Source organism: Monodelphis domestica, chromosome 2 (assembly GCF_027887165.1).
Source record: "Monodelphis domestica isolate mMonDom1 chromosome 2, mMonDom1.pri, whole genome shotgun sequence".
In the NCBI taxonomy this organism is placed as follows: domain Eukaryota; kingdom Metazoa; phylum Chordata; class Mammalia; order Didelphimorphia; family Didelphidae; genus Monodelphis; species Monodelphis domestica.
The window spans coordinates 189,224,278-189,232,578 of record NC_077228.1 but is presented as its reverse complement, the minus strand read 5'-3'; the positions used below and the strand labels follow the sequence as shown (position 1 = coordinate 189,232,578).

General features: G+C 33.6%; 1 pseudogene; it reads left to right on the top strand.

Annotated features, from left to right (window-relative positions):
• Positions 1-2,245: 2,245 nt before the first annotated feature.
• Positions 2,246-2,378, top strand: LOC130457630 (U4 spliceosomal RNA; annotated as a pseudogene).
• Positions 2,379-8,301: the final 5,923 nt, after the last annotated feature.

Here is an 8,301-nt window from a genome sequence, read left to right as displayed (position 1 = left end):
AAAACAGGACCAGATGGATTCATAAGTGAATTCTACCAAACATTAAAGAACAATTAATCACAATACTAAATAAGCTATTTGGGAGAATGGCCAAAGAAGGAATATTACTAAATAATGCAGAGCAAAATAAGCAGAACCAGGAAAACACTGTAAACAGTAACAGTGATATTGTTTGATGATCAACTGTTGAAGACTTAGCTACTCTCTGCAAAACCATGATCTAGGGCAATTCTGAAAACTTATTACACAGAATGTTATCCACCTTCAGAGAAAGAACTAAAAGTTGGATTGCAAATAGAAGCATACTGTTTTTCATATTAATTTATTGGTGTTTTTATTTTGGGATTTTGGTTTTATCTATTTGCTTATAATAATGTCCAAAATAGAGATATGTTTTTCATAATATTACATGTATAACCTAGATCAAATCACATACTATCTCCAAGAGATGGAGGGATTAGAGGGAGGAAGACAATTGGTATCTTATTTTTTTTAGAAAATGTATCTTAAAAATTGTTATTGCATGTAAGCATGAAAATAAAATATGTTAAAAAAAGAAGAAAGGAAAGAAAACTTATATCATGTTGGACAAAATCCCCTTTCTAAAAACTCTTGGGATTGTGTTGGTAAGAGTAAGTTGGAAGGGACAGGCTACTTTGGGTAGAATACTATCAAAATGATGTGGCCACTGATATTTCTAAGCATTTGAAAATGGATGTTATCAACCTAAATTAATTTACTCATTCTGTGCCATCCCAAATCAAGCTACCATATAATTATTTTATAGAACTAGAAAAAATAACAAAATTCACCCAGAAGAACAAAAAGTCAAGAATATCAAGGGAAGTAATAAAAAAAGAAGGAAAATGACCTAGAAATACTAGATCTCAAACTGTACTATAAAGCAATAATCATCAAAACAATCTGGTACTGGCTAAGAAATTGAATGATAGGTCAGTGGAATAGATTAGATACATAATATACTGGGGTAAATGAACTTAACAACCTAGTGTTTGATAAACCCAAAGAGCACAAGTATTGGGATAAGAAATAACTATTTAACAAAAACTGCTGGGAAATTGGCAGAAGCTAGGCATAGACCAATATCTCACATCCTATACCAAGATAAGGTCAAAATGGGTATATAATTTAGATATAAAGAATGATATCATAAGTAAATTACAGGAACATAGAAGAGTTTATCTGACAGATTTTGGAGATGGGAAGAATTTATGATAAACAAGAGATAGAGAATATTAGAAGTTATAAAGTGAATAATTTTGATTATATTAAATTAAAAAGCTTTTGTACAAGCAAAATCATAAATTACAGGGAAATGAACTGGGAAAAATTTTATAACCAATTTCTCTGATAAAGGTCTAATCTCTTAAATCTATAGAGAACTATCAAATTTATAAGAATATAAGCCACTTCACAATTGATGAATATTCAAAGAATAAGAACAGGCAATTTTCAGATGAAATCAAAGCTATCAATAATTATATAAAAAATATTCTAAATCCCTCTTGATTAGAGAAATGCAAATAAAAACTATACTGAGTTCCTACCTCATGTCTAGCAGATTGGCCAATACGACAAAAAGGAAGTAACAAATGTTGGAAGGAATGTGGCAAAACCTCATTGGTGGAGTTATGAACTGATCCAATTATTTTGGAGGGCAATTTGGAACTATGCCCAAGGGGCTATAAAATTGTACATACCTCTTGATCCTGTAATACCACTAATAAATCTGTATGCCAAAGAGATCATAAAAAAGGGGAAAGGATCTACTTGTACAAAAATATTTACAACAGTTCTTTTTATGGTGGCAAAGAATTGGAAATTGAGGGAATGTCTTTCAATTGGGGAATGGCTGAACAGATTATAATGGTTCATGAAAGATTGTGTGAAAAGAAATGATTAAGCGAAATTATTTCAGGAATAGCTGGTAAGATCTGCATGAACTGAAGTAAAACTAAATAAGACAAACCAAGAGATCATTGTACACAATAAAAACACTATTGTGTTATGATCAGTTGTGAAAATTTGGCTGCTCTCAGCAATGCAATGATCTGGGACAATTCTGAAAGACTTATGATGGGGAACTTTTTCCCATCTCCAGAGGAAGAGCTGTTGAGTCAGATGCATGTGAATGAAAGCATAGTATCTTTCACATCAGTGTATTTACAGTTTTATTTTGTTTTTTTGTTTCCTATGCATGTGCTCTTACAACATGACCAACATGAGTTTTGTGCAGAGCCAGTATTGTAGTCAATGAACTTTATCTGAGGTGCAATTATTGCTAATTGAAAAATTATTGCTAATTGAAAACAAAATTACCAATATGGAAGTTTGTTTTTCATGATAATACATGCATGACCCAAATCAAATTGCTTACCATCTCCAAGTAGTAGGAGGGAAAGGAGGGAAGTAAATGGTTTAGATCATATAATTTTGGAACATGTATGTTGAAAATTATTATTACATATAATTGGGAAAATAAAATCTTTGAATAATAAAAAACAACAAACTAACCACACCAAAAAAAAAAGAAAATATAAGATAGATTGGAGAGGGGAGATACTGGAGATGGAGATACCAGTTAGAAACCTATTCACATCCCACTCTCAATGAAAGAAGTTATGAATACTTGAACTAAAATAGTCTGAGTAAAGAGAAGGGGATGAATATAAAATATGTTATAGAATTAACAAAATGTTAGTAGATTAAATATAGAGATGGGTGGAGGGAGAAAAAGGGGTCAAAGATGACAACAGAATTGTGAACGAGAGACTAGAGGGACAATGGTTCCTTGAATCTGAATTAGGGACATTCTTAAAAGTGAGGACTTTTTTTTTTCAGTGAAGGGGTGGTGAGGATAAGAAGAGAGAGAATATGAAAAATTATGGTTTATGCTTATTTTGAGACTACTTAAGGATTTTCAGTTTGAGAAATCTGTTGCATAGTAGGCTATTCAGGTATGGATCAGATAAGAGACTTGAAAGGAGGATGTAGGAGATGTGAATGAAATAGTTTGTTAAGGACAGTCAATGAGGGGATTGCAGTAGAAAATTAATTTGGAAAGTATCAAGGGCTATCATTCAATAATAATTAAGTTTATATTACTTAGATACCTTCCTTTAGATTCTGGTTGAGAGAGCTCAAGATGCAGAGCCCAAGCTCCCCAGGAACTGCTATGTTCCTCATATCACCAATCCAACTTCTGCCTTAGCCCCTGTGACGATCATTCAGGGAAATAATCTTTATGGAGATGTGGCCTGGCAAAAGCCTCTGTAGGAACTGAAGTGACAGCTACTGATGGATGACCTAGAAAAGAAAGTTCTAGCTCCAATATCAATGAAACTGTCACCCTCAGGTTCAACATCAGGAAAGATATGGTTTTTATCAATGGCAATGCTGTCAAAGTAGATACATATAATGTTTCAGCACAGAACCCAAAGAATGAGTCTATTTTTCCAGGTGCAGATGAACATTTTTTTACATGTTGTTTCTCCATATCACCATATCTTCTATTTGTATCCTTGGTTGTTAATAATTTACAAATTAAATGCTTAATTCTTTTTATCAATTAATTTATTCATTATTTATTCATTCTTTTATTTTATTATTATTATTTTTCAATCCTTTAGAAAGGGAGATAGAGAATAAAATTAAGATCAGAGATATTTGAGCTGATAGTGAGAAAAGGTTGTATGATCTATCTCTATGTTGGGCTAAAATTGAGTAAATGTAATCAATATATTAAAAAGTATTTATCAAGACTCTACTATTTGCCAGTTACTGTGCTATATACTAGAGATGAAAAATGCAACAATTCCTGTTCACTAGGAGTCTATTCCAATGTGAGAGACATTAAATACACACATAGATATATTCATCACACACACACACACAAAGTAATTAAATATGCAGTAATTGGGTGTGGGGAAGCACTGATAGCTAAGGGTCATAGAAATCATGGGAGTCAAGGGCATTGATGAACTGGAAATCCAGGGTGTTTGAAGGCTTATTGGCTTTTATATTGAAGTTGTTGTCTACTACTACTACTACTACTACTACTACTACTACTACTACTACTCATATATATAAATTTTTCTTCACAAACACACACATATCAATCTCTACAGATTCTGGTGGTAATAATCGAGTAATTCTCAAGTCATTATAAGTCTTTCCTTGTGAAACTCAGTATCAAGTTTATAGTCTTGCTTTCTGCCCAAAACACACACACACACACACACACACATATAGAATAGAATTTAAAGGAGGAAAGTATTACTATATTTTGTTAGGATATGGGAATTTCTGAATATGACAGTGGGAAATAAGGAGTGTACCCAATTTTTCTTCTCATTTTTATGAGGTGATTTGTTTTGTGGGCTCTAGAAGATTCTATTCACAGCATACCCATATAACTGAAAGGAGTATCCAATGACCATAAGAACTTTCATTTTCCTGCAACAATGGACAAATGATACATTGTTCCAAAGATTTTGTCTAATAGGATCCCTTAGGAATGTTTTGAGGTAGAGTATAGAATTTGCTTCTATTATATTATCTTTAAAAAGTGATTGAAGTATTTCATTTACCAATCATAATTATCCTTCATAATTCATTGACCAAATATTGTAACTACTCTGGAGTTAAATCAGATCCCTTCAACATTTTTCTGGAACAGAGATGAATTCCATTTAAAAAAAAAATATCCCACAGTTGTTTAAAGTCATTACTATTTTGTCTGTTGTCAGCTTAGTGAAAGAACTAAATGTTTAAAGTATATAAATCTTTCACTCAAACTACTTTAAACACCTCCAATTTATAAGGCACTGTTTGAAGCTAGGTATATAAAGTGAAATAACCCCACAATCTTTGCTCTCAAGGAACCTCCATCTACTGGAAATGAATGATACAGCATCTAAGTAGTTAAATTAAAATAATGTTATATAACACAGGAGCTTTTAAAAAAGAATATTTACTTTATAAGATATGATCCCAAACACAAAAACTAATTACCCCACACAAATGGAAGGCACACTTCTCCTCCTTTTTATACCACCTCAGTCTCTGGGAAGGGAAAAAGGATTAAGTTCATAGGTTATCTTGGTTTCCACAGGGTATGTTCCCAATGCCAAGTCCCAAACCCTCCTTGGGATCCTGTCCTAGTTAACCTGGCTTCTCAGGACTTTTGTGCCAGCCTGGCTAGCTGCATCACCCTGCCTGTAACCCTAACTCCAAGGTCATTATGGCTCCAATTTCTGTATCCTGTGAGCTTCACCTCTGGCACTTGAAATTGAGGATGAATAGTACAGAACAGAAATAAAGATCACTAGACTAATTTCTCAGAGCTGGGGTAAGGGAGGTAAATGAGAGGTAATAAACAGGGGAAGGCAAGTCCTTTCCATTTCGCTAACTCAGTTCATGATATTTAAACTGGAAAAAAGAATATAAAAGTCACTCAAAAGACTTCAAATTCAAAGATGATGGAAAAGAGCTGTGACAAGAAGAATGGCTCACCAATTCTCAAAACTCAGTCAGCCTGTCAAGAAGACTATCCCTATTCCTGTAGTAGGGAATACAGTAAGCACCATGCTAGGTGATTCAGGGATCCTCAAAACGTGCCTAGAGAAGCCTCAGCTACACGCTTCTCCCTACTTGAAATTATGCAATCTGTAGCAAATAGGCAGGAGTGCAATTTATTTTTATTTTTTCCCATAAATCATTCATTCATTCAAAACTTTTTAAGCACTTGCTACATGCAAGGCACCATTCCATTTGTTACATTCAGAATACTGTTGTGGAATTAAAATTGATAAAAGCTGGCAACTGATTAGATATGGGGTAGGGGAAAGAGTGACTCCAAGGGTGACTCCAAAGTTACATGTATTTTCCTTTCAGGCACCCCTAACTTCTGATTACATCCACATAAAATGAGAATTTCTAGAAGCTTTCTGGTTACAAAAATAATTGCATATCAGTTTGAACAAATGAGACAAGAAATGTTGAGAAGATGATATAAAAACATTGTTAATGGAACCATTGTATGTTCAATGATGATGAACAACTACATGTACACATCATATCTCTATGCAGGATTGGAGATGACTAAATTGCTTGTGGATATCTGGATGACTGTCTACTAGGGTCCTGCTTAGCAATAAGTCCATATAACTGACTGAAGTAGAACAGCCAGAAAGATGGCGGGGTGGAAAAGATTTTAATAATTGAAGGAAATGCAAAATAGTACTCCCTTCTTCAACTGTGAGAATGTCCTCTTCCAAAAATGTTAAGCTTATTCTTTTTTTTCTTTTTTATATTTTATTTGATCATTTCCAAGCATTATTCATTAAAGACATAGATCATTTTCTTTTCCTTCCCCCTAGCCCCATAGCCGACGCGTAGATCCACTGGGCATTACATGTTGTCTTGATTTGAACCCATTGCTATGTTGATAATATTTGCATTAGAGTGTTCATTTAAGAGTCTCTCCTCTGTCATGTCCCCTCAACCGCTGTAGTCAGGCAGTTGCTTTTCCTCGGTGTTTCTACTCCCATAGTTTATCCTTTGCTTATGAATAGTGTTTTTTTCTCCTAGATCCCTGCAAATTGTTCAGGGACATTACACCGCCCCTAATGGAGAAGTCCATTACGTTCGATTATACCACAGTGTATTAGTCTCTGTGTACAATGTTCTTCTGGTTCTGCTCATCTCGCTCTGCATCACTTCCTGGAGGTTTTTCCAGTCTCCATGGAACTCCTCCACTTTATTATTCCTTTTAGCACAATAGTATTCCATCACCAACATATACCACAATTTGTTCAGCCATTCCCCAATTGATGGGCATCCCCAAAAATGTTAAGCTTATTCTAAGAAAAAATACATGTTAAATAATAAAAGGAACCTTGGTCATATAGAGGAAATAACTGTCAATTATGTCTCAAGTCCTAAATCTAAATTTCAGGAATTTTAAATTTATAGTTGTTTAGAACCTTTATTCTAAGCATATATATATATATATATATATATATATATATATATATATAATCAGCATTACATTACTGTACATTAGTGACCCTAATATTTTCCTCTAATTCAAATACATTTTTTTTATGTGAGAACATAGCTCTTCTTGAGAAGTAACTAGTTTTGTAGCATGCCACACAGACAGTTCGCATTTTGATTTATAAGTCCTAAGACCAAGGGACTTCTAAGAAAGAATGGTATCCACATCAAGAAAAAGAAATGTGGGAGTAGAAATGCAGAAGAAAAAACATATGACATCACTTATTTATATGGGTCCACGGTTTGGGGTTTTGGTTTCAAAATATTGCTCTATTGCAAAAATGAATAATATGGAAATAGGTATCAAGTTATAACATTTGTATAACCTAGTGAAATTGCTTGTTAGCTCCAGGAGCAGGGAGGTAAGAGGGGAAAGAAAATATATCATGGAAACAAGGAAAAATATTTTTAAATGTTTTAAATTTTTAAAAATCATGAATTACAGTATGGATTTAGAGATGGAAAGACCCTCAAAATATGTCTGGCTAAGTAAATTTATTTTATATGTGAGGACATTGAGGCCCAGAAAGTTGAAGTGACTTTAATAAAGATGCAGAAGTAACAAACAAAAAATGCCAGTGCTCAAAAATAAGTACTCTGATTTCTAATCAAGTTCTTTTGCCAAGGCACTCTCACTGCCTTTCCTGTGGGATCAGTTAGAACACAAAATTTTAGCTCCTTTTTAAAATTTATTTTCCCCCTGTTCCAAGCTGATGCATATTCCCCTCTTAGTCTGAAATGCATCAAAATCAAAACAGATGGGGAGCCTAAAATACTCTGCCTTTATCCCAAAGGGTATTTATTCCATTAGCTTCCTAATCTTAAATGAATGCCTGTATCTTTATTTTTCCAAAGGGATATTTGTGTTGAAAGGCATCTTTGGAGATTTCTTTCTGATCTGACCTTACTAATTATATTTTGACTTCCACTTCTAGGGGTTTATTAAACATTAAGATAGCAGCATTAGTGGCTTCACTTTCCCTTCTGAGCATTCATCTAAAACACATATATGTAAAACCTTCCTTAGGCAGAAGGAGTTTGATGGAGAAACACATACAAGAGGACTTTATATTTTCTTTTCTAAGTTTTGTCAAGATTCAAGTCATAATGAATTAGTAACTTATTTGGAATAATGGAAAATCAATTGCATGAAAGAAGACTTGAGTTTGATGAACTTATGCCATATACTAGCTGGATAATAAGAGATTGCTTCATTCCTTT